Source organism: Numida meleagris, chromosome 7 (genome assembly GCF_002078875.1).
Source record: "Numida meleagris isolate 19003 breed g44 Domestic line chromosome 7, NumMel1.0, whole genome shotgun sequence".
Lineage (NCBI taxonomy): Eukaryota > Metazoa > Chordata > Aves > Galliformes > Numididae > Numida > Numida meleagris.
In genome coordinates this window covers 10,773,220-10,800,618 of record NC_034415.1, presented here as the reverse complement: position 1 = coordinate 10,800,618, position 27,399 = coordinate 10,773,220, and the positions used below count along the sequence as shown (strand labels likewise).

The 27,399-nt window shown below is 40.5% G+C and overlaps 1 long non-coding RNA gene across 4 annotated transcripts in view; it reads left to right on the top strand.

Annotated features, from left to right (window-relative positions):
• Positions 1-27,399, top strand: part of LOC110402217 — a 106,217-nt gene that overhangs the window by 68,819 nt on the left and 9,999 nt on the right. Inside the window, exons 11-19 of one of the 4 annotated variants that reach the window (XR_002440976.1) lie at positions 312-411; positions 3,041-3,115; positions 9,976-10,205; positions 11,145-11,261; positions 12,600-12,781; positions 22,211-22,599; positions 23,255-23,356; positions 25,649-25,758; positions 26,597-26,808. This is a non-coding gene — a long non-coding RNA (uncharacterized LOC110402217). Of the gene's footprint in view, positions 1-311; positions 412-3,040; positions 3,116-9,975; positions 10,206-11,144; positions 11,262-12,599; positions 12,782-22,210; positions 22,600-23,254; positions 24,666-25,648; positions 25,949-26,596; positions 26,809-27,399 lie in introns of those variants that run through there. The other 3 variants (XR_002440977.1, XR_002440975.1, XR_002440974.1) reach the window with 3 other exon arrangements.

Genomic DNA, 27,399 nt, shown 5'->3' with positions numbered 1-27,399 from the left:
TGAGTTAAGTGAATAAATCAATTAGGCTGTGTAGGAGGGTAAGGTGCACTCTTACAAAGACAGTGCTTTTCTATCCAGCATGTGCTTACTTTGCTGGGTCCAGTTTCAGATGTTTTTCTTTCCTGGTACCTTCTGTTTATAGCTCTTTTGTGTCTGTGTTCAAAGGCCTCTTATCTCACTTTGCTGTTAAATTCATGCCGCATTTGGTCTAATTTCCAGGTATGTCCTGGCACTGTATCTCCAAATGACATGCACGATACCCCAAATGTTAATGCTGGTCTTCAGTAATATTTGTCTTTTTTTTTTTTGAGTGTTCCTCTTCTGGGGATGGAGACTGAAGGTTTTTTTTCTGGACTCTTCAAGCAAAGCTCAAGCAAAATAGTCACTTTGATCTTCTGAGACACACTGAAGGTACATTTTTATACGTAAAGTCTTAAGGACTGAAGCTTGCTTTCTCTAAAAATGCTAGTCATGCCCTTCTTTGTGTCAGCAGCACTAATAACTACGTGAGTTCATTGCCAGCCAGGTGAGTGAGTTGATTTAAGTGGAAAGCAACTTAACTTTTTTTCCTCTGTTAATTACCAAACGGATCTACTGACTCAGCCCTGCTCTGAGGGCAGGAATTGAGAAAAGTGAGTGCATACTTTTCTGCAGTGCAGAAATTAAGTTCATTTAATCCATTTTTAAAAATACACCTCAGTCCTAAGTTTCCCTTTTTAAAAGAAAAGGATGACCAAAGGAAATTGTCTGCTTGCAGGCACAATCAGATTGCTTAAGACATGTTTATCCCCTACATGGAAGGGGACCTGTGCATTCCATTGCTGAAAGTTAGCAAGTTATGGCTGACAAATCAATGATAAAATGAGTTCTTTATCTTTCCATGTTGTTATTTTCAATCTTGTATCTTGAGCAGTGAGGCTACAATATACTTTTGTTCAAAGAAAACTGAGATGCTGTGTTGTTCCAAGTAGCTGGAATGTGTAGTAACACAGAGGTGTTGTAATGTTGTTTGTAGTGTGTGAGGAGGAGGATGTTGTGGCACAGGAGCAGAGGAGAGGGACTTGATTTGACTGAAAGCAGAAGAGACAGGCTGGGTAAATACCTAGCCTTGTCAGGGTGGCAAAAGGCTGCCTCTTCCAATCTTTTGTAATTGCATGTGCTTCATGTTCCCACTGCAGGTTGGTAGGAAGGAGTCGACAAACAGTTTAGCACTAACGTGAGCAATCTGATGGATATTACAAAATAATTTAACTGCAAAAATGCTGCATGCCTGAAACACCAGGGAATGTACTTGGCTCTTTTTTACTTTTCCCAATAGTTGTCTCGAGACATGCAGTGTGTTCAACTTTCTGATATTTTGTGAGCCAGAGGCTTAGGGCATGGCTTTGAGCCCCTGCTCACTGATATGATGTTGCTGGGGAGGAGTGCAGGACGGAGATCTGCAATGGTCTCAGAAGAGCTATTGCTTCTCACAGTGCATTTGACTCTCTGACGACCTAAAGCCATTCTCCACCCATCTAAGAAGTAATGTCCCTCTAAGTTATTTGCTTGGATGTCATTTAAAGTAAGTAATGCCTCAGTGGTCTACTTCCCTCCTTTTTGTGACCAATAACAAGTTCGGATATTTGCTGAGAACTCAAAAAACTTTATTAGCACAGTACTCATAGTAAAGCATTTTAACAGAAATTGAAGGAGTTTACCTAAGTCAGAAGTATACTAGGATCACCTAACTCATTTTCTCTTGAGGTTACAATGTACATTGTTAATAGATGTGTTTTCTGCCTATTAGTCCAACTTTTCATGTTTTAGGGTATCATTTTTAAGGGGCAATAAACACATGCCTTGATAAGCGTTTTCAGTGGATCTGGGCATCTTCTAGGTATCTAGTAGGCATATTTAGAGCATCTAATAATAACAATGCCTATCACTTTGTTTTAGGAGAGCTTAAAACAGTTCCCCCTCTTTGTCTTGTGTTTGCAATGTGTTCCTATTGTTGGCTAGGTTCTTGTCACAGATTGTATACAATGACATATTAGGTTCTAATTGCACAAAGTCAATGACATAGTGCACTACAGAGCATTAATGTACTCCTTAAAATTAATCTGCAGGCTCCAAGACTATTCCTACAGCACTAATTGTCCTCTTTCTATTGCCTGTCCATGCTCTGAAACAGGGCCTGTCTTTAGTCTTGGAGCTACAAAACTATGTCTCACCATTTTGAGGTGTAGTGTGATTGTACTGTCATTAGTGTAAGTCATGGATGAAAATGCCAGCAGAAGTAAATCTGTAACTCTTAAAGCTGTGGAAAAGCCAAACTTTTGTTTTCCCCTAAAGATAGTTTGAAAAAAAAAAGAAATGTTTATGTTGGCTCTGAAATGTTTCGGTCCAGTCCCAAACCACTGACATCCTAAAAATGAAATGGAAATATGCCAACACCTCACTGAAGGCCATTCCAAATATGTGGTAATACTAGCCAGTTTACTTGTGTATTCCCAAGTAATAAATAAAAGTGCCAAATGTCTGGTTGAACCAGAGAGCACTTAGTAGCCTTGAATGTAAAGAATGCAAGTTTGCACATTCCCTGTTCCAGCACTTCTAAAATACTAAGTTAGAGTGTTAGATCAGTGAGGGCTGTCAGCATAACCTACTTCCTCTAATATCCTTACTGTTAGCTCTTAATGTTATTTTCCACAAGTTTTATTTCAAGCGTGTGTGACTAGGGAAGAAGAGAAATTTCATTCCTTCTTGTTGAATCAGCAAAGCCTTGAAACCTGTTTGTTTGTTTTTTTACCCAGTTATTTATAGGTAGAGTTGCCTTATCCCCAACACGTTACTCTTGGATCTTGTAAATTCAGCTAAGAGTCATCCAAGACAGAAAAAGTCTTGACATAATTTACAAAAGCCCCTGCTGGAGGCAAAAACTTCTAGTTTTAGACTTGCATTGTCTATATTACTTTATCTTTTCCTCTTGCTTTCATTGCCTTTGTTCTTCTCTTTCTGACCTGACCTAGTATTTTTTCTCTTTCCCTCTGCTCTGAAGGCTGCTGGACAGCAAATGCGCTCTTGTGTAGTACCAGTGTCCTACTTCCAGGTGCTACAGATGACAACTTTTCCTGTAAGTCTACATGTTACAGCTAACAATCAGCCATGAATCTTTGTTCTGCCTTAACAGATTGGGTTAAATAAAGGCCCGAGGAAATGTTAATTGGGGTACTGAGAGCTTATTGAAAAGGAGTAGAGTTAAAAAGCAGTGGACAAGTGTTCTCTAAAACTTGTTTTCTCTTAATATGGGTGGAACGAAATTAAGGATGTCTAATTCCTACAGCATGTAATGACTAATGGTGTGCTGAGGAAAGCATGGAGGATGTTGAATTGGGCTTTCGATTGGATGCCTCTGTGTAGTACGCTGAAGGAGGTGTCAAACCAAGGAACAAGAAAAAGAATGCAGACCTGAGAAGTGTGTGGCTTCTGTCCAGCCACAGAATGCCATACTGTTGCTGGACAAACTTCAGCCCAAGAAAAACTCCTTTAACACCAATGTAGCATTAAGAAGCAGGCATTACTTATTACAACACTGGATACATGGGGGATATTTCCACCTAGCGTGTATGTCAATGGAAGAAAGGTACACCCTTTATATGAAGTTGGGAAAACTGTCTATGTATTTGGAAAGAGGTCCATGGTCGTCTTGTGATTGTGACCCCCCACTTCTCCCAGACTCGCACAGTTAGTTAAGGATAGGGCTAATCTGCCTTCTAGCAGCCTATATAGATCTGCTAGTTTTCAAAATGCTCCTAAAAGACAAGATTAGCCATACCGACAACAGTATCACTTCTGTTGTATCTAAATGGTATCTAAATTTTGTATCAAAATAAAAATGTAAAGATGCAATATATGTGAAAAAGTCCTTGATGTTTAATAACTGAATTTCTGCTTTCACAAAATTATTTTTTTCCCTCCAATGTTAATAACAGAAACCTTTGAATTCAGCTCAGTATTATGAGCCTCAGTAACTACACTCTGACAGGAAAAATTCCATCTAGGTTTCCCTCTGAAGCTTTAGGCACAGGCAGAGCATTTCATCACGTAGACCAGCAGCTGACTAAGCAGCACGTTTGCTGTGTTCTCACTTGTTACTTTACAGGATTGTTGCTGTGCTGCCAAGGGAGGGTGTGTGTGTATAGGACACCATCTGGCTCTTGGTGGGAATCAAACTGGCCCTTGCAAGAGGCACAGTAGGAAAAAAAGTAAAAGTATGAGAAACACTCGCAAGTCAGTAACTTAGGCTCAGGCAAGGATCTCAGTGACCAGTATTTTATTTCTCGACTGCAATGGCAGGCATTCTGCAAGCAGAAGCACATGCTGCAAGGAAAGCAGGATCTTATATTTCTTAGTTCCTGACACTGAGTCCCTCCCCTCTTTCTCATTAGCTGAGTACTCAGGTTCACGTTCTTCCCAATTTGCATACCATGCACACATCCCTTCTTTGTCAGGTAAGCAGGTGATGACAAAAGTTCATCTCTCTTTGTTTCTTCAACTGAGCAGAATCCACAAAATAGTCGCCAAACCAGCATCTCCTGCAATATATCTGCCAGGTAAGTTTGTTTCTTCTTGTGCAGGTCTATGTCTTAAAGCCATTATTTCTTGTTGCGCAGCCCTGCCAGTGATATTTCCAAGGGAGGAGAGTACATAAATTAACATGGCAGCCAGACTCTCCTGGTAGCTCTAAAAAGAACATTCTTTCTCAGCCTAGTACTATCCCTAGTCTTTAGCCACAGACAAAAGCTTGTCTTGTATCACGAGTTCTGAGGTACTACGTCCCTTTGATAGAATATTCTATTACTTAGGCAAAAACAATATTTCATTCTATTGGTTATGCAAAAACAAGATTTTGTCTCTCACAAAAGGAAAGAACAATGACTGTGATGTAGAAAGTAAGCATTAGCATTGCCAAGCAGCCCAGTTTAATGCTGCATGGGAAAAATTCCCACCATTAAAGAAATGTTCCTTGTATTACTTCAGCAGATCTGCACCCTGACATTGTACAAGTATGTTTTTGTCTATATTTTTATCCTACTACACTAAATCAGTTTTTTTTTTTTGCTTTTTTTGGTCTTGCTATGAGTAAATAAATCTGTCATTTACACTTGGTGAGTGTGAGCAGGGGTGGAAAGAGGAAGGCTTCCAGCAAAGGCTGGGCAAAAGGCCTAAAGCACAAAGAACCCCAGCGGGAATGGATGCAAATCTACTAAGTGTGGCTCCACTAAGTGTGGATCCAGTCATGTATTGAACAAGAGCTCTGCTACTGGAAAGTAAGCTAGCTCTTCCGCTGGGCTGAATTGCATGTGTGACTTGTTCATGTGCACATTTTTGCATACTCTCACATGGTTCTTCTAGTAAAAGAGAGGGATCATCTGTGGGAGTAGGAGTTTTCTTTGAATCTCTGATCTTTTTGTACCTGCAAATCAAGGTATAGCTCCAGATGCTGTTTGCTTAACTGTTCTCGGGTTGTTCTCTAGCCTAACGTTTAACATACTTTCAGGGTAATCCTGCAATACACAAATACTTAAGCTTAATCCACCAATTACTAATTTAAAGGTAGAAAGGCACCACCTTCTGGGATTTTGTTCCTCCAGTTTTACACGGGAAAGAGAATTCTTCTTTGGAACACAGGAGAGGATTCAGTACCCATTTGGCTGTCCGTCCATTTAAAGAAACTAGTTGGAGGATCAGGCTCAGAGTCACATGGCTAATTGTTGGTTCTCTACCTGGAGATTGACAAACTGGTGGAGCACTGCAGATGTCTGTACTTGGGCCATCTTCATCCTAGTGGCATTTCAGTATCTAGTGGGGGGCTATAAGAAAGAAGGGGAGAGACTCTTCAGCAGAGTCTGTGGTGACAGGACAAGGGGAAGTAATTTCAAACTAAAAGAGGGGAGATTGAGTTTGGATATAAGGAAAAAATCTTTCACAGTGAAGGTGGTGAAGCACTGGAACAGGTCGCCCAGAGAGGTGGTAGATGCCTCGTCCCTGGAGACTTTCAAGGCCAGACTGGACCAGGCTCTGAACACCGGATTGAGCTGTGGATGTCCCTGTTCATTGCAGGGGAGTTGGACTGGATGACACTTAATGGTCCCTTCAAAATCTGAGGATTCTTTGATTCTATAATTTTACTATCAGTGTTGTGGAGGAAGCAGGTTTTCAAGTGAAATCAAACTGACAGAACCAGGTGACATCCTGAGAGCAGGGCTGCTACTCAGAGTGGCCTAAACAGACAGAGGGGTGGGATGAGATGGAGCTTGTGGAATTCAGTGAAGCCCTGCCCCTGGGAAGGCTGTGGCTGTGGCCCAGGCTGGGCCTGCCTAGCTGAGGGGCAGGCAGCCCTCGAGGGAAGTCCCTTCATCCAGGGGAATGAGTGGAAGGGTGCCCACTGTGCCCTGACAGCAGCATCCTGGGTAACATGATCAGGGCAAGGGCCATGAAATCAAAATGCAGATCATCCATTTCTGCTCAGCACTTCTTAGATCACATCCAGTACAAAACAGTTTTGGGGTCCTGTTAAAATAAAGACTGAATACTGAAGTGATTTCAGTGAAAGACTCAGGGCTGGAGCACTTGCCGAGTGAGGAGAGGCTGAGGAAATGGAAGTTGTTCAGCCTGTTGAAGATGCAGCTTTTAGAGAATGTCACAGCAATATCTGCAGACTGGATATGAGAAGTAACTTTTTCACCATTAGGACAATAAAACCTGGGAGATTGTACAGTCTCCACCATTTGACGTTTCCAAGACTTCACAGTGTGAGGCAGTCTGGTCTGACCTCAGAGCTGACACTGCTTTGAATAGAGACTTGAAACCAGAGGCACTCTGAGATCCTGGTAGGTCTGAATGCCAAGGGTGTTGGACTGGCACTTCAAGCAAGATTTTAATTGGAAGCAGCACGTACATCTGGAAGATGATATTGCCCACTCTGCATTGCACTAAAAATGTCTTTTCTGCAGTATGGCTAATGTATAGTTTAACAAGTCATTAGATAGTATCTGGGGGAAAAACAGGTCTGTGGAAATGCAGAGATTGGAGATCATTTCCATAATCTTAATTAATCCTTTCCTTTGAAGTAAAAATATTCCAAATGGTAATAAGTGTCTTTAAAGCATTTTGCTGCTAGCAGCCAGCCTGGGGTGTCTTGAAAGTCATTGCTGCATGTGAATAGATGTGAGTTGATAACTTAAAGCAGGATTTTATAGTTCCGTAGGGATAGCAAACAAGAAAGCAAAACAATGCCTTTGTATGAGAGCCTGTTACAACCCTGTACGAGTTTTTCTAGAAATAGCGTGTTGTTTCTCTCAGTTGTTGTAGAGAGAAATATTAAATCCAGGAGGGATGGCACATAAAATCCTGACTTATGAGAACTATAAATGCAGAGGGTTTTTTTCTAAAGAGATGCTAGAAGGGGCACAATTATTAATTAGGATTGTTTAAGGGTGGCCTTTGATCTGGGAGATAGGAGAGGTAATGCTTTGTGATGGATAGTTTATATGTTTTCAATGACTCTATGGGAATCCAGCATAGGAGAGAAAGCACAGCAGGAATGTCAGCCTTTTTGCTGCAGCTGACTGTCACACCTGCAAGGACAAGCAAGCAAGGTGTGAAGGTCGAGTCAGTATCCCCTTGGACACCAACTACTGTAGTTTGGGAAAAATAGACAAATGTTTGAGACATGCTGTTATCAAGGTTTTGATGAGGCTGAGCTGCAGATTGCTTTTAGATCATTGAAAGCATTAGCTGGCAAGAGGTGCTCTGGAGTTGAGCAATTTTATCTCAGGTTTGACAGTCTGGGCCTCTGAACAGTATCTGAGAAATACAAAAAGCTTTATCTGAAGTGCATGAAATAAGTGGGAAATAAGTAGCTCTATATGCCTCATGTATCTACAGTTTGGCAGTACTATATGAGGTTTGTGAGCGCAACTGCTCATAAGTTGGAAGAGAAGGTTCTTGGAGACAGTATAGGACTCTCTTGCTAATACAGCTAACCTGTGGAAGACTTGAATTTGTATGAGTATCTAGACATTTGCCCTGGAAAGCGTAAAAAAAAATAGACAAACAAATAAAACCCAAACCACAGTGGTTGAGACTGAATGGAAATTCAGACTTTTTTCTTAATAAGAAGCTGTGGAAGAAGCAGGAAATAAGGAATTTTCCTTTACCCTCTCATTACAGGTCAGAATTGGTCCATTTGTCTGTATCCTCAACTCGTATGTTCAGGCTGTCTGCAGACAGACAACTAGATCTGAAAATACCCTTCCTTTGTATTATTTTGAGTATTTTTACAAAGAACATCAGGATTTTGCTCACTGTAGCCTAAAAGGTTAATTTGCAGCGTTAATACACTAAATTGAACAGGCTTCAGAGCTAAGGTAAAACAAATGGAGAAAAACAACTAAAATGAAAGGCCACTCTTCCTTTGGCCAATTAATATTAGTGAGATTTAGGACTTGCTTTTGCAAGAACACTCAAGCAATAATCTGAATTACCTAAAAATGTGAATTTAATATGGATTAGTCAAACGGCATTAATCCTCTAGGTGATTAGACATAGTTTGAATTAAAGAGGCTTTGATTTTTGATGTTCATTTCCAAAAGCATATTAAAGTTACCGGACTTCTGAATAGAGGTTTTTATTTACTCTGCTGTAAAAGTTAATTTCTTGAATGTCCTTGTTCACAGAAGCAGCTTTAATAAGAGTTACTTCTGTCCTAACTTGATTGACTCACTAGCAGTAGTTATTCCCAGCTTCTGTGGTGTGCTGCTTGGTTCCCTAGATGTAGAACCATTGACCATCTCCTTTTAGGGTGAGAGGACTAAGGATTTTTATAGGCAAATTTCCCCATTTGCTAAGAAAAAAAAGTGTTATGGACAGGTGCTCAAAGTGTTTTCTTTCTTGTCTTACAAATCCTGTGTTTTCTGAGGCTGGATAATTACTGATAGTCCTACTCTGAAGATATTTATAAACTCTGATTTATTTTTTCTGAGCCTCTTGGTAATCTCTACGGTATCACTTGTTTCATAACTTCCTACCAACGTGATCTATTTAATACTTTTGTATTTGGCTTTGGGAAGGCTATGCCTTATCGCTGCTCTCTTCAAGGTGCAGGCTGCTTCCAGGATGTACTCAAGGTAGTGCTGGTGAGGGAACCTCAGCACTTGTGGATTCTCAAAGAGGTTTGGATAATCATCAGAAGGTCTGGATGTTTAATTGAACCTTGTTTAAACGGTTCGAGTCCCTTGGGTATGCAATTTTAGGGTAGCAACCTTTTATGTAAGACTCCTGGTATTTCCGGTTTCTGACAAGGCCAGATATGCTCACGTGTCTCTTTGAGATGATATTTGTCTCCTGTTTTTACTACTGCTCAGGGGCTTTCAGGTCACCTGTTTTTAGATTCTGGTTCAGGAAAGGCCTTAAACATGTTCCTGGTCTTGAATATAAAAAAAAAAAAAAAAAACCAAAGGCTGGAGAATGTGCTTTAAAGAAATGAGATAGACATTAGGAAAAAATATCAGAGTCAGGGAAGTTATGACAGCTGGTGTGCATGTGACTGATTTGAGACAGCAAACATCTGTAGATCATAAGCCCTTGTTTAATTCATGGGAAAAGAGGAAAGTTGTGTGAAAGAGACAAGTTACATGAAAAGGTAAAAGTGCAAATGAAAATGAGAGTGCCTTTCTCTTTGATTCATGGTTTACATTCAGCTTTACCAAGAAAGGGGGAATACAAATATTATATACAAGGCCATGGAGACTCATAAAAAATGCATTCACCTATGTCAAAGATCAGAAAGTAATAAAAATAATGTGCATTGAAAGGGCTGCATAATCACACTCACTTTCTTATCACATGAGCTCGTTTTCTTAATCAAGCCTCACAATTCAGGCTTGTGGGTACTGAAAATTGTGTTTTCTGGAATTTCTATCATTACAGGCCTACAGTTCGAGGTGTAATTTATGTAGCACTAACCCCAGGACTGAACTGCTAAAGAGCCAGAACAGGAAGCTTGTCTGATCATCCTCCAAATGTTGCAGATTTTGGGAATGCCTTGATCAAGGACACTGGCATCTGAACTCTCAGTGTAGCCTGGCTGAGGCTTTGTGGCAGAAGGATGCAGGTACACTGAGACAGTCATCTCAGCCCAACAAACAACAACGTGTTTGGTAAGGAAAACAGTTTTGTAAATCCAACCAGCTTTGAAAAACAAGCTAATTACTGAAGTATCTGAAAGTTGCCTTTGAACTAGAATATCTTTCATGTAAACTTATCTTGTATGTGATAAAGTAAATAACTTTTTACAGAATATATATTATTTTAATCTTTGGCCTTGAAATTAAAAATTAACTTTCTCTGTGATTTCCCCATTTGTGACAGCCTCTGGCTGTGTTTTTACGGTCATAAAAACTTCTGGCAGACTGTGCGTCTCTCACATTCACTACAAAGTAAACAGGAATTCTTTCCAAGGGTAACTGGCCAGGCTCCAGTGGAAGAATGCAAGTTATTCATAGGTTCTAGTAGGCTCATTTCTGCTTAATGTGGTCTGATTTTATTATGGACTTTATGAAGGAAAAAAAAGTAATGAAAAACTTTAAATCCCCTTGGATTATTTTCTTCAAACGTGGGAAATAACCCTCTCCACACCCTCCCCAGCACATGGCCACACTGCTGTTTGTCCTGGCTGTGTTCATCTCTTTTCCACCTTCAGTCACGAGAAGCTGAGCTGGCAGAAGGGTACCAAGATGTGGCTAGGACATCTCATTCTCATTCTGAGAACCTAACTGGTGTTGCAGACAAGCATGGCAATCCGTCACAGCTCTGGTGAAGGCCTGCTGGAGTGCCAACACCATAATTTGCCCAGCAGATTGCCCTTCCCAAGCACAGGTAGCAGCAGTTGGAATTTCTTTATGCCTAGCACAACCTTCACAGAAAAGGAAGAAAAGTACTTGAGTGGTTCAAGCGGATTCAATATTATCAGAACAGAGCAGGGCCAGGTGAATTATGCTCAGAGCCTGTGTCGTTCATGGCACCAGGAGGTCTCCTGTACCCATGCAGTGCATCTCGATCATTGTGCCTTTCCTGCTTTTGTCTGGTTTGGTCTCTAGGGCTTCTGAGTTTACTTCGTGGTTCTTTCTGTTCCAACAAGCTGAGTAGCCCTTTGGTTCTTTTCTGGGACTTGTGGGAATACGTGACATTATTCCTGTCTGCAACAACAGCTGTGGGTATGTATCAGCAGGGGAAGGGCTATAGAGCTGCAGGCAGATATGGATATAAGAACAAAAGGATAGGCATTGTTCACATAATCTGGAAATTGAATGGAGGCTTCTAAGTAGAGTGATGAGGTTCTTAGAAGAGTTAGTAGGAGGGGGAGTGAAGTTTTAAGAGGGAATTTGAGGTATTATGAAAGGGATTGTGCAATACTTATACAGAAATATTGTTTGTGGCAAAAGATGGCTCTGAAGTGATGAAATCACTTTCTGAGACTAATTTCCTAATCTTTGCTGGGTACAGAAGAACAACTCTAGAACTAGAATATACCTGAGAACTACCAGAACTTTACTTTGCAAAATGAATGGATTGCTAAACCAAGTAAAAGGGTTTTCATAACTGTAGCCTATATACTGGATACATCAGCAGGTTCTAATTGGAAACAGTACTGCACTCAGTGACTTTTGCAAGGGTATGGGTGTAGAATTCAGGACAACATTTCATCAAAACCAGTATTAGTTTGTGTAATTTGTTTTAATATTGCTACTTAAGAAAGAGCATTGTTCTTAAATTCACTTTTAAGTGGATATTCACTTTTTATAAGTGCTATTCAATTTTAAGTGAATATTCCTGGCAAAGGACACAATGCTTTAGAATAGCTTTTAGCCTGAAATTCTAAGCTGCTTTACCATAAAAAAACTGACTTAAGTTTAGCAAAACTCATTTGATAAAATATAATATCTGGGTTTGTGTATATGGAATGCAGAAAATGTGGATTTCTCCAAGGTCACACCAGAAGAGCTATATTGAGGCAAGCCACAGAACCCTTCAATGCTGGATTTTTAAGAGGAAGATGACATGCAGCAAATTGCATGATTTGAATGATGGGCATCTAAATTAGTGTGCAGTTGGTCAGGACCTCCTGGTAAGCCTCATGTGATATTTTGTGACTAACGTGGATAGCAGCTGAGCAAAAAAGTGTTTTTCTTCAGCTGCCCTTTGGTTAGGGTTGAACAGACAGGTTAATTCGGTCCAATTTGTTCCATTCACCTCTCTTCCCATTTTTTGTTTTCCCTTTGACTATTCAAGTGCCCATCTTTTGTTTCCACTAATGCTCAAAAAAGGAGGCTTTAATTTCACATGAAAGAGCACATTGATGTGTGATGCCAGGGATTTACACCAGCATTTCTGGCATACTCAACTCTGTGTTTTGGCTGCCTGTATGTATTTGGAAATCAGGGTATTAAAAAGGAAGGGGACATTATTCATCCTAATGCTTAACATAATGTGGCTCTTCTGAATGTTCAAAGCACTGTCCAGACATCATCTTAATAATCTCATCATCTTTCCAGGAATGTAAACAGAGTTTATCTCCTGACGATGAAGCAAATTGCTCAAGGGCAGGAGTGGGAGAGGCTCCGCTTCTCTTTTCTGGGCCTTCCTTCCTGAGACACTGGTACAAATACATCCTTTCAGCTTTGGTGTGGACAGCAGGATGCATGACACATCTTTTGACACGTTTCATTATCAGAAAGTAAGTTTAAATAAACATTTGTCTATCTTATTTTCCATGTCACTGAATGACAGGAGTGTGACCAAGTATGTAAAATGCTTATGATACACTGCTGGAGAAAAGAAGAAAGAGAGGAGGTGTACTCCTCCTATTGTCCTAAGTGGAGGGCAACGTTTCATTGCTTTTCAGAGAGTAAACCAGAGAAATCAACATTGTGGCACCACTGCATTCTTTTTAAATACAACTGCAAATGCTTTATGCTGCAAAGCTGACAGAATTCATTCTGCAATGAAGTTTTGAGAAGCCTGCTTTTTTTTATTACAACTCAAAGTAGCTTGGCTAGTAGAAATTGCTTTGTCAACCTACACATTTGAGACAGAATCAGTTGTTACATTCTGAAGTTCCTTTAGGCTTACGTTTTCAGGTAAGTTTAGACTGAGAGCCTTGAAGCAGTTGGCTGGGAAAATTGTCAAACCTTCCAGATGGACTCTGCTTTGCCGTCAGTCTGGTTGACCGATCTCACGTGTGTCCCAAGGCAGTGCTGTCTTCTGGTCCTGGTGTGTGTGAAACCTCAGCAGATGTTGGTGCCACTTGAGTGCTCTCCCCAGTCTGAGATGTTCTCTGAAAGTTTTTTTTTTCCCTTTTCTCGTGACTTATCTTTTTTGCCCATGGATCTTCACTCTTTTGCTCTCCTGCTGGAGATGAACTGCAGTCAAATATGGGACGGGTGTAATCCTTACTGCTCCTTGGATAGATCCTGCTAGGAAAATTTCTGCTCCAATAAGCTTTGTCAATCATCTTTATCCCAAAAAGACAGAAGAGAGACTTCAGCTTTCTTTACTTGAATAAAAAGAGTCCACTGGGGCATACCCCTGTGGGGTCTCCAGAGTTCTGGGGGACACAGCCCCACTTTTATCCCTGTACCCTGATGCTAGTGAGCCCTTCCCCCTTTCCCTACTGCCATGGTACTTGGGGTTCATATTCTTCTCAGTTTGTCTATCAGCCATCCCCCCCCTTCATTTCCTTTTATTAATATATGCGTTGTAATCTGGGCTCAAAGTTTGTTCTTTTGCCCAGCTAGATCTTTGTATCCTGTAAATTCTGTCACTTTTTGTTCTGCCTAGCAAACAAGATTTACAGGCAGGTGCTAAGCTAGCATCTCCTGCTATATACCTACAAGATAAGTTTGTTTAACCAGATCCTTATGACTGAAACTCTTTTTCTCAGCTTTATCTTGTTTTGCAGGGAACCCCATCCTTCCTTTGTTCTTCCCAAATTTTATTTTGCATGGACATATCCATGTTTTTCCTTCAATCCCATCTTGTTTTTCTTTAAGAAATCTAATAATTAATCTTAATTCCACGGAAGTAATAGAAAAAGTCACTGAATTGCCCCTTATAACTGCTTCACTGTCCCTCTCTCTACTTCTTTCTCACCATCTTGGCTTTTTTTCAAAGTATAATAAATTTCTGGTATTGGGTGCTTTCATCCACTTGTGAAATTGACTAATTAATCATTTTTGTAAGTATTAGTCTGAGCTTTCAAGCAATAAATGAGAACAGAAAAAAATGACAAAGCTTCAGTTCAGATTTGTGTTTCATACAGTTAATAATATAACGTTTAAAGCACAGCACTTTCTTGTCCCAGCTGTGCTGTGGGCTTAGGTGAAACCCCAGCTCTGGAAGGAGCAGTTGACAGATGTGGTTCTCTACAGGAGCTTCAGGCTGCAGGGAGATGTGAGGTAATGAGTGGCTTTGTAACCGTTTATAGGTGTGTGCAGGTCACTTAGGTGAGGAAGCGGCCAGCCCCTCTGCTCACTTGTGCCCTTCATTTAAACCATGCGTTGTGAACACCATTCCTGCTTGCATGAATTTTAAAATGTAAGATTTGGTGAAGTTATCACTTCCTTAATCAGATGGATGCTTCAGTAGGATCCTGTTATCCAGATGGCACAGTGCCGTCATAGTTACAAAATTTTCGGTCACAGCAAGAGTTAAAGGAAGATTATAAAAGAGTGGCTTCTTCCAGGTATCCTGGGAGAGCCTCACATCCAGAAAGTGGCCATTCTCTCACAGCCATTGCCTTGGCACTTAATCATTTTGATAATCCTTTCAGAAATAAACGGCCACCACAAAAACTATTTCCCCTTCAGGAATTATTTTTGATAAATGACTTTGAACCCCTAGAAAGCACTTTTTTTTTCCTGTTTGATGTATAGAAGTGGTATTTCTTCTAAACAATATCATAATCTATGGGTTTAACACAGCAGAACATATTTGAAAAAGGACCTAGTGTCCAGGACAGACCTGGGCACCCAGGGCTGGCATACCTACCCTTGTATTTTCTTAGTGGTAGCACCAGTGACTGCCTAAAAAGAGGTCAGATGTGTCTGTGTGTGTCACAGTTGTACCTCTGTAGCACAGATATGCCAGCAGAGTGGAGGAGCCTGGCATATCTGGTCTGCAGAGTGTGTAAAATCTGGTCATTTTGGAGCACCGACTATTATCCAATGCAAATTACAAAAAATTAAAATAATGCATCTTTAAAATGACATCTTAATCTTTCTCATTGTACAGCAGAACAAATATAGTTTTCCTCAGTACATATTGCCTGTTCTAGTCTATAGTTTCTCTATAGGAACAGGCTTTTACTGTTACTTTGTGTGTTTCCCTAATACATCCAAAGGAGTGTAAATTGTACCACAGAATTTCCTGGGTATTCAAAGGCAAACTTCCATTGCAAATTCCTCAATGACAAGAACTGTTTGCATTGTTCTTTTTACTTAGAGCAAGCTAGTTTAAAACAAAACAAAAACAACAACAAGAAATCTCCCATGAGCAGCATAAACAAACACACTTGGTTAGTTTCTCTGCATGAGTTTACGCAAAAGATAGCCACAAAAGAAGATAGTGGTGTTTGTTTTTTTCAGAAATTTTGCACAGTTGCTAAATATTTCATTGCCTGTTTCCCTGGGTATGCCATGAAGGAGCTGTTCCCAGGCAGAGTTCAGTTCCTGCTTGGCCTTTATTTCACTAATATTTACGTACACAAGCAGGCTGATATGGAAAACAATAGATCTTCATGCATCGCACTAACACCCAGGCATAGTAGCTGCCAACGTACTGTTTTCTGCATGACAGGAAGTAGTTGTTGAGCTTACTTTGTAGTTAGCTAGGAAAAAACAAGGGATGGTATATTCTTCTGCTTCAAGTCTCATCCCTTGGTGGAGTCAGGAAGACATTTCTTACTTATTAATTGGTTAACTACTTGCTTACTTACTAACTACTAATTGGTTAACACAACACTGTTGTGTTAGACTTGTCTTAGTAAGCAGTGCCTGGGGACCAGCAGCACTGTGGAGAGGTTGCTCGTGCTGGTTCTGCCCCATCAGCTGACCAGTGTTTGGCATCCATGTTAATATTCATAGCATGTTGTCTGTGTGAGGTATTTCAGCGTTAACCCTTCCACCTTTGTGGCTCGGGGGATAGATATGGACCCACTCTAAGTGGGGAGGATTAGAGGCTGTCGGATGCGATTCAGAGTACTACACTGCTGTGGTATGGCTCAAGTTCTTTGGAGATTTCTGATTAGGAGGGTGGGTGCTTCCTGTACTCACTGGAGGTGAGGCATTTTCTTGGGACAACTGCTGTGGGTGTGCATCATGACCATTCATCTGGGACTTCCAGGAAAAGTGGGTAGATGGAGAAAGATGGTGGAAACCTTGGTGCTGAGAAGGCCAGTTCTATTCACAGGCCCCCCTCTTTTTCCTCTCTTTTTCCACTCCTTCACTAAACCCATGACTGATTGGTTCATTCCTCTAGAGTGGATGTGAGTTAGAAGGGACAGCTGAAGGGTTAACTATTGCATGGGGCTCGGGTAAGCAGAATGTAAGGCAAGATAAGAAAAAGAACTCGGCAAAACTCCATTATCAGCAGGGACCAGTACAAGGAACCGGCCGAAGCCGGAGTGACTCTGCAAAGCAGCAGTGGGGTAAAATGGGCAGAGTGATGAAGACGTCGAGCCTTCATCCAATGACCACCAGGAGGAGCTACAACGCATGTACCAGGGGGAGGGACCATATGCAAAGGAATTCCCGGGAAACCTGCTGAGTATGTATAAGCTTGGCTTTTAAGTATCTAACGTTTGTGCCCATGATTATGCGAGTTCAGTAGGGCGGCAGCCCCCCTCGCATTCGGTGTGGGCGCAGCACCGTAATAAACATACCTGCTTTATAACCTAATCTTGGGTTATGGAGTTTGATTCCGCAAGTCGGATGTACTGTAGCATCAGTGTGTTTCAGCTTGACCTACTGAATCAATGGGCTAGCTTTATCATTGGGAATTACTGAGCCAGTAAATAGAGCTCTGAAGTAATTAAGTGATGTGTTTTTTTTTTTTAAGTAGTAAAACTGTGCCACTGACTTGTGAGCCCATCTTCCTATAAAATGAAGCTAAATTATTCAAATATCCTCCAACCTGGGGCAGAGTAGCTCTGACTGCAGACTGAATTTTCAAGGACAGAGAAGCACAGGAACTGGGAAGAGTAAATCTCTGTTAAGTCCCCTGGCATTTGCTTTCCATGTTTTTTGTCTTGTTTCAGTGACCTGGCACAAATGGGGAGAAGAAAATTTGCTAGGCATGTTGATGATCGTGGAAAGCAGAGCTGTGCCCTTCCTGTATACAGAGCTCATCATGCAGATATGCGTGGCAAATTTATCTTGTTTTGGAATGAAAAGGATTTAGTGAACTTTTAGGAATACTCTGAGTTCTTTCTCTTCCCTAATACTTGTATTGCTGCTTTGAAAATAGCAGTGCAGATAACATCTTCATTAGCTACTGGTGATGATTTTCACAATCATTTGAATTTCACTGAGTTTCTCTTCCATTTGTTTAAGCGAGAACTATCTACTAGTTTACAATATTTCTAGATGTTTTGTATTTTTCAGTGTACAGTGCACTTTAGAGTTGTGAAAAACAAATGTTGACCTTAGCATCTGGAGTGGCATAGACATGCTGTGAAAGGGTGCTTCCTCAGGGATAGTTTTGGGAAACATTCTGCCTGCAAACGAGAAGGGATGGCAAGAGCACTTTTGAGGAGCACGTGCATGAGTGAAGCTGCTCTGCTCTAGGAATAGCATTAACATTTTCTGGGAGTGCAGTCTAAAAAGCTGCATGACCCCTTGCAAATTGAGAAAACTTGCTCATATTCCACTCCCCTTCCACATCTGGTTGACAAGAGCACCCAGAAGTTTTCCTGGCTGTTGAGCTGGTACTTGTGTAAGAGGAGTGGGCTGAGTAGCAGAGAATTGGATGTACTAAGTTCTGTTTTTACAGTGAACTGCAGATTGTGCTATTGATGAACTCTTTGGCTACTTTTTTGCTCAGTATCTTCATGAATAAACTGTTTTGAGACCTCTAAATGAAACAGGTTATGTAATAGATAAAAGTTCTTGAAAGAGAGTGAAGGTTGTATTAACATAAATGCATCATTTGAAAGTAGTGAAACTGTTAGAAAATTAAGTGAACAGTGTGCCTCGATCCAAGTGAATGAACAAGTTTATCTTCTCTTGTATTTCAGGAAGTGATAATTATTAATTATTTTTGTTATTGTTTACCAGGTTCAAAAGGTAATTAAAATCTCTCTACTGGCAATGAACAGCTATGATGCATATAGCGATAATGTGCCTGAGTTGGACATTTACCAGAAATGAGTGTAAATCCAGTATAAGAGCACGCTATGGCCCAAACCAAAACATTTTGTACTGTATTTGGATATCATCAGAGCATCCTTGGGCCTACAGCTTTCATTTGGGCTGTTCACAAAAAGTAAAAAAGTCTGTATTCCCCTTAACTTTATATTTGGAGTACCACCTGATGAAATGGGAAAGCGAACTATGCTATGTAAAAGGTAAAGAATTATCACAGTTGAAGAAAAAAGGTGAGGTTACCTTCAGGGTATTTCTAGAGAAAATTTTGAGTTTGGGATTTGGCAAAAATGCAGGAAAAAGGAGAGAGATGGTGTGCTGGCACAAGCTACCTTTTCCTGCTCTTTTGATTACTGGAATATTCATCTAAGAATGAAGGAATAATTTTTATTGAATCATAGAATAATTTAGGCTGGAAGGGAACTCTGGAGGCCATCTAGGTCCAACCTGCTGCTCAAAGCAGGTCCGTTTCCACCTTCCCATTACTCAAGGCCTTATCCAGCCTAGGGCTGATTATCTCCACTAGTAGGGCTTTCACACACTCTGAGCCTGTGCCATTTTGTTTGTGTGTAACTGGTATTTCCCATCTTTCAGCTTGTGTCCATTGCCTCTTGCTGTTTCACTTTGCACTTCCAGGTCTGGCTCAGTGTCCTCACATTCCTCCTGCATGTTCCCTTGAGGTGGTTGCAAACACCTCCCATTAGACTGCTCATCTTAGGGCTGAACAAACCCAATAGTTTCAACCTCTTATGTACCATGGGTTCTGTAGAGAGCTGTACATCTAGAAACTCATTGTTGAAATGATTCACTGGCATTTGCTTGGAGGTACAAGACTGCAGGTTGGTTTCTGAGATACTGTGAAAATACTAATTAAAATTTCAAGTTATTTTTGCAATTCCCAGCAAAGTGATAAGGAACCTGGAGCACAAAAGAGCTAAGTATCTTGTTGAAGGTCCAGGGATGAGAACAGTATGCAGTAATCTAGAATTACAGACATTGGCCTATAGCCTGTCCTGGGAACTGCTTTGCAAAATAAACTTTTATTTTAACAGAAAAGGCAACTAGTTTCTAAAGTGCTGGATCAGGTTTTTATGCCTGTCCTTACCAAAAAGATGTCTATGTAGATTGAGAGCATTGATGTTAAGTCATATACTAAATCCACTAATACAAAATCTTCCTTAAGCAACCAAAGTTGCAGAAATACATGACACGCGGAAGCTTACTGCCCAGGTAGCAACTGGGACAGTGAATGAGAGCCTTGTTAACTTGAGTTGGAGCACTTTGATGCTCCCACTTTGACAAAGCAGTGATGGATCCACCCTTAATCAGTGTGTACCATGAAAAGAACTGCTATGTTGTGTAATAAGCTTTTGAAACAAGATGAGCCATGTGAAAATTCAGAAGCTTTATAGATTTAACAGCCTCTATGGGTATTAAAGTGGGTTGACTGACAAAGCAGAGGAACAAAAGATAGCTCTGAATGGAATTATTGAAGTTTGAACAATGGGGTTACATACCATTGGGTTTAGTGCACTGTGGATGGGTATGAGTCACAGTTTTCGGATTTATTTAGATTTGTGTTGCATAAGGGAGATATCTGGATAATAAAGAGGAAAGTTGTATGGTTGTAATTATTCATACTTAATAATCCCAGTGATATGCTTAAGTCCTATGTCAGGCCATTGCTGTTGCCAGGGTATTTAATTGCGGGTAATTCCTGTCATAGTTTTTCTACAGAAAAGTCTTTGAGAATAAAAATATATATTTTCTTTCTTAAAAGGGGATTCTGTTTTACTGTGTTCCTTCTGTCTAACCCAATAAATGCATAGTAAGAAATGTTCATGCTTCTTGCATTAAGGTTGAAAACGCCTTTAATATTTTAACTGGCAGGACCTAGCAAAGGAGAGATGAGGAGAAAAGTATTAACTGTCCTTTTTTTCTTGGCTTTTTTTTTTTTTTTTCTTCAAATGTCATGGTCTCTGTGCAAAGAAAACTCTCCTATCTGAACATGGTATCCTGTTGCTGATACCTCAGCAAACAGAGGATTCCTCCTTCTGGTCTCTTAGGTACACTGGTCAAAAACTGTGCTTTAGAAATTCTTCAGCTGAAATGCTTGGAGTCTAGGGTGTTGAGTTGTTTGCAATGCCTTGACTTCCAGTCCAGGTCCAAATTGTAGACTTTTCTGATTCAGCTGTATCTTACAAATTGGAACATAAACTTTTAAAAAATTGTGCTGAAGATTATCTCCAGAGGTTAAGAAGTCCAGTGAATGAGCAGTCCCATTTTACCAAAAGGACCAACTGATTGGCTCCCTAGTAACTTCTCCAATGTAAAAGTCTTAGTTTCAGCTGGGATGTAATTGTTTTCTTCAGAGTGTCTGCTATGATGCTACGTTTTGGTTCTAGGACAAAAACAGTGCTGATAACATTGGTGTGTTGACTTCTTTTACAATCTTTCTTATGTGCTTGCTTTCATTTTGAACACTTTTTATGAGTTTAGATAATTAAAATTGCACTCAAATGAAGTCTCAAAGTGTCAGGATGTTGGTACTAGTACTTGCATGGTTGAAATGGAAAGCTTCTAGTATGCCAAAGATTGGGTTTGCTTTTTTCTTTTTTTTCACTGGATCACATTATCAATTTATGAACATCTTGTTTCAAATTAATACATGCAGTATCCCCAAGTACACATGACTGTATTTTGAAATGTAATTTCATTTCTGCTATGATATCTCAAATTATACAATTCTTTTTAGAGATACTGTGAACCTCCTAATTGGTATAAATTTACTACATCATTGCTCCATCTATGTCATCACTTTCTATTGCTGAGGCAAAATATTCATTTACTTTTGGAGGATCTATCTACACCACCATAAAACTACCTCAATTCCATCCTCGTCCAGTAGGAGATGCTGAGCCTTCTAAAGGGAACTACGGAGTCTTTTTGGGAAAACAAACAAACATAAATATGTTTCATGCAGGGTTTCTGCATTTACAAACAACTAAAGATTAACACAAAGAATTCTGTTTGTTCCTCTGCTTACCTCCATTTTACTCATTTGTTTGCGTGCAAGTTTGGGGATGTGTTTGGGAGTTTGTTGTCCTGTGTAGTTGTTTTGAGAGTATTTGCTGATGTCCTGGGGACCATTAGTGGACCACAGGTAAAGAAGCAGTGATAGAGCAGGTCTATATTTCTTCTAACAAGTATTTGAGTGTGTTTATTTTTATGGATTTTTATTTTAAAACTTAAATGTTTCATTTTCAATTTATTTGCAAGATCTAACTTCACCTCAGCTAAGCAGTTTGTAATTTACCATACATCCAGCCTCTGAGATGTTTATTATCCCTGTTTCTTTTCCTTTATGCCTCCATCTACTATTCAGTCTTTTGCCCCTCTGATTAAAAGAAACCCTAAGCTTTGTATGTACTAGAGCTCCTAACTTTACCAGTTTCTGATTTCAATACATGACGCGTGTATGAAACCAGATACTGAGAAAGCTGTGTTTAGAATACAAGAGTGTGTTGTACGTAACATTCCTTGTTAAGAGAAGTGAGTTGTTGTGTGGAAACACGTGCCTGACTGCTGCTACAAGGCAGGCTCTAGAAGAGTAAGGTTTGCCTTTGGTTTATTAAATGCATACACTCAGTATTCAAGAACATACTTGTTCACCTGTTGCAGAAGACCACCTGTCTAATTGCACAGGCAGCTTTGTCTATGACCACACTTTATTTCCTTGTTAACAGTTTCCCTGTTCATTTTTTTGGTGTTTATATAAGAAGATGTGCATGGAAGTGGATGTATAAAACCCACAAGAAAGCTCATGAATCCAAAAACTACACAGCATCAACATATGTCTTAATTTGTGAAACGTCACAAGGCAGCACTGCAAACTGAAGCCCTTTCTCAGCGGGATGTGTTCAGCCAAGGCAACACACACAAAAGCAGATTCCTCACTGGCTTGCTCTGTCTTAGAGAGCTTTAATGTCTTTCAAGCTGATTCTGTAGAGGCATCCACGAAGTTGAGATATTCCAGATCAGCCAATCACTGAGTACTTTATGAAGACCATGCCTCAACATTAAGCAGTATACGGTGTTTGGTTTTTGATGCAAAACATACCCATCTGGGGCTAAGGTGAGTTTATGGATTCATTTTCTGCTTGCTGGCAAAACAGTCATGTGATAGTCTTTGCTTCCCTAGAGTGAGTAGGTAAGGATTTGTTAGTTTATGAACATAGATTCAGTGCAAACTCTGTTAAGAACTTGATCCTTTGCAATTGTTGTATTGATGGCACAGTAATGTAGGAAAACTAATTAGAGAAGTTTATGTAAAAAAAAGTTTGCTATGCCTTGCTTTTCAAATGGATATCATGTTTTCATATCCATGAAAATTACATTTTCATATCACTCTCAAGGTCTGCAAGCACACTTATTTGGGGGTCAATGAATGCCTAGCTGATTTATAAGAATGAATAGTTTGTGTTGAGAAACACTTAGGCTAAATGAACACAAGACATAAATCCAAAATTGCTTCTTTAAAGAGGTAACTTCCTTGCAGTTCTTATTGTAATATCCAACATTGTGGAAGTGTTTGTGCCTTTCAAGAATACAAGAGATGTTCTGTCAGTTAAGTGTGTATTATTATGATACTAGTGTAAGTGTAGGTTTAGAATCTTGTGGCTACTGTTTGTAAGCATGTTTGGCCTGAAGTTAAAATTAGAAGTGGCAGCCTCTGCTAGGGAAATACAAGAAAATGAACAGAAATAAACATTCTCTGTTTTCTGCTGCAGGTGCCTTGAACATGACCTGGAAAGATGGAGGACTGTGACTTGGAGAGGGAGTAGTTGCATTTATGTCCCATGATTTATCAATTTTAACTATTCAAGAAACAAGTGAGAGATACAGATGTTAAAACTGTTTTTAAAAATTGTGGGTTTTTTTTGTTTTTTCTTTGCTGGGTAAGGGAGGCGTATTTTTGTAGAACTGCTTTTTTTCTGAGCAATGCAGATGTTCTTGGGGTAGGTGATCTTCACAGTTCTGGCTTTTCTGTTAATGAAAGTTTTGATTCTTATGCGATCAGCTAACTCTGAAATCCAGGACTGGTTCTAAAATATGAGAGCCGGTAAATCTGAGTGCTTGGTCAGCACTGACAGGTGTCTTAAGTAGCACCAGGCAACGGTGGGCTTTATTCATGGGAACAGTAGGTTGCTCTCAAAATAATGGGTTGCAGGCAGGAGATAGTCATTGTGGGTGTGATGGCTGAGATGCCAATAGATGGCACTGGAGAATCTGCAGCATCATTTCTAGAGTCTGGAGCACAATAATGCCTCTTGTGTGTTACACATAATATCTATTTCATAGCCCCTTCCGGTCAACTTGTTATAGTTTCATATTTTGGCATCCGATTTGTAGACCACTGCATAAATAAGATTGTTTTTATAAATTTCATGTGCTTAATCAGGCTGTTGTACAAAGATATTTAGCGCTGCATGTTTTCCCTGATGCTGGGAAAAATATTAAGTATAACAAATATTAATACCCATTGCATTAATATACTTAATACTAGAGTTTACAGTTAGAACCATGTGCTACTTCCTATATATAGACTATTTGTAATCCTTGTTAGTGAAATTGCAGTTGCTTCAGTGTCAAAGCAAAAAATTAAGCACAAGTGTATCAAATCCATTTTTTTGCTCTTCACGTAGTTCTGCAAATACCAAAATACAGCATAACTCAAAATATAGGCAAAAATGTGGGGCAAATGGAAACAATTCAACCTTGAGGTCAGCTGCTTTTAATTTCAGTAGCTGCCTTCTCAAATTCCTCCGAGCTGTAGGTGTTAACTTTTAACAAAACCTGAAGAAATGGGAAGATTATTAATGGTTTGGGGGTTTGCCAGTATGCTTTCAATATTTAAAAAGAGTAAAAAGGTGACCCAGAAAGCTACTGGACTGTTTGCTTGGTGTCACGCCTGGTAGAAGTCATAGGACAGTAACTTATGACTCCATCAACAAAGAATTGGAGGCTAAAAATATAATCTCTGCCTGTCAGTGGGGTTTCACGGAAGGTAGGTTTTGTTGAAAAAACATTGCATCTCTTTTGGGCTGAATGATGGGAATGGTTGACTTAATGTCACTTGGCATTGCGATTGAGAAAATGTGCGCTTGCTGGAATAAAGAGGTTGAGTATTAGATGAACTAACAGCAGGCTTACAGGTGGTGTTTGATGATTATCAAGGCAGTGACCAAGGAATTTCCTGGCACAGTCTCTCAGGATCACATTTCTTTCCTGCATTCTGAAATCTTCTGCTACCGTGGTCAAAATTCAAATGCATCTCAAGGGTCAGTAGCCCAGGCAAAGACCTGTATAGAATCTCAAATTCTGCTGAGACCTTGGAGGAGGACAACTCAGAATGAAAAAGTCTGGTGTCTAGTTGGTTACTCAGCTCTTTCACCAAACCCAGGTGATCAAGAGTAGCCAACTGCTGCTGTTTGTTGGGGCCTGATGGGTCTGCGCTAATGTCTGTTGTAGGATGAACAGGAGCATGCCAGTGTAGTGTCTTCCATAAGCACTGAATTTATATTTTACCATTCAGTGTTGCTAATATTGCCTCCACATTTTGTAATGTTCCTTTTAAATTTCTAAAACAGGGCTGGTCGAATTCATAATTGGATTGTGCAAGGGTTGCTCTGAAAGTAATGCCTCCTATGTTCTTGTGTTGACTCACGGCATCAGAGGCAGATGTTGATGGGATGGCAGTAGAGGATGAACCTTCATTCCTATGTCCCATTACATGTTGTCGCTGTGCAACAGATGGCAGCAGAGGGGCACTCTGACAGAATGGTGTCTGACATGGAAGTGCATGTGGAGCAATGGCGTGTCACTGAATTCTTCCATGTGGAAGAAAATGGCACGTTAATATTTGCTGATGCTTGCTGAACATTTACGGAGACCAAATAGCGGATGTGAGCACAGTGAGGGGCAAGTGGTGCGTTTCAGCAGTGGTAAAATGAAAGACAAGCCATGTTCCAAACAAGCATGCAGATTTTTACAAGCGCAGCATGCAGGCTGTTGTTCATTGCTGGCAAAAATAGACAGTGGTCGTGATTGTTTTGAAAAAGTGTTTTGTAACCAAAAATTTGCTGTATCAGAGAGTTTGATTGTGTTCTTTGTATCTCTTGTAGTTTCCATGGAAATTATAGGAAGTATTATTTTTGGAGCAACTGACATATTTTATGGAGTTCATGGGAGGAAAAAGAAAGGAAGTTTGGGCAGACAGAAGTGACATCTTACAGTATGTCCTATTGCTTCCATTCAAGATTGGGTAAAGGAAATATCAATATTACTAACAATTGTTAATCAAAGAATCATAGAATCATAGAAATGCTCAAGTTGGAAAAGACCTTAAAGAACGTCAAGTCCAACTGCAACCTAGCCCTAGGTTAAATGCTACCCTAACAACCCACTGCTAAATCATGTCCCTGAGCACCACATCCAAACAGTTTTTAAACACATTCAGGGATGGTGACTCAACCACCTCCCTGGGGAGCCTGTTCCAGTGCTTAACAACCCTTTCTGTCAAGAATTTTTTCCTGATATCCAACCTAAACCTCCCCTGGCGCAGCTTGAGGCTGTTTCCCCTCATCCTGTCACCTGTCACCAGTGAGAAGAGACCAACCCCACTCTCACTGCATTGAGAGTAGAGTTGGTCTCTTCTCACTGAGGAATCTTTGAAGGAAAAATGAAAATTATTTAAAATAATCTGTAAAGTAGAAAAATAAAGCATAATCTATGTGTTACCACTGGAGAAACACAAGTTTAAGTGTATTTTTCCAAAGCCACAAAATGAATCTATTTTGGGTGCAGGAGTTCCTGGCTAACAGTTTTGTTCTATTTTAATTTGCACCCTCCCCCATACTTTTTTTTAATTAAGGGGAAATATTAGGAGTAAGGACCTACACAGTAGAATACCAGTGGATGTTTTCAAAAACATGTCTTTCAGCCCCAAGACACAAATATCAGATTAAGCATCCTTATCAAAAAGTATAGCTAGTTTCCAGCAGCAGAGGTGTTTCTGGCAGGAAAGAGCCATTCTTGTGCTTTTGGTGTACTGTGAGTGATTCTATATGCAGGAAGCAGCACCAGGCACAGCACTTCCTCTTGCTGACCTCCATCACCAGCATGGCGTTGGGACCAGTTTGCAGGAGAGGCCCTAACCACTGAGGACAATGAAAAGGCTGAGGTTCTCAATGCCTTTTTTATGTCCGTCTTTAAAAGCCAGACCAGTTGTCCTCAGAGTACTCTACTCTCTGACCTGGAAGTCTCGGATGGGGAACGGAATAAACCCCCCATGATTCAGGAGGAAACGGTCAGAGACCTACTACTCCACCTGGACTGCCACAGGTCCATGGGGCTGGACGAGATCCACCCAAGAGTACTGAGGGAGCTGGCGGAGGAGATAGCCAAGCCGCTTTCCATCATCTATCGGTGTTCCTGGTCAACTGGAGAGGTCCCAGAAGACTGGAGAGTTGCCAATGTGACTCCCATCTACAAGAAGGGTCGTAAGGAGGATCCGGGGAACTACAGGCCTGTCAGCCTGACCTCGGTGCCAGGGAAGGTTATGGAGCAGATTGTCCTGAAGGAGATCATGCGGCATTTGCAGGACAACCAGGGGATCAGGCCCAGCCAGCATGGGTTTGTGAAGGGCAGGTCCTGCTTGACCAACCTGATCTTCTTCTATGATCGAGTGACCTGTCTGGTGGATGAGGGAAAGGCTGTTGATGTGGTCTACCTAGACTTCAGCAAAACCTTTGACACTGTCTCCCTGAGTATTTTCCTGGAGAAGCTGGCAGCCCGTGGCTTGGATACGTGCACTCTTTATTGGGTAAGGAGCTGGCTGGAGGGCTGGGCCCGGAGAGTGGTGGTGAATGGAGTT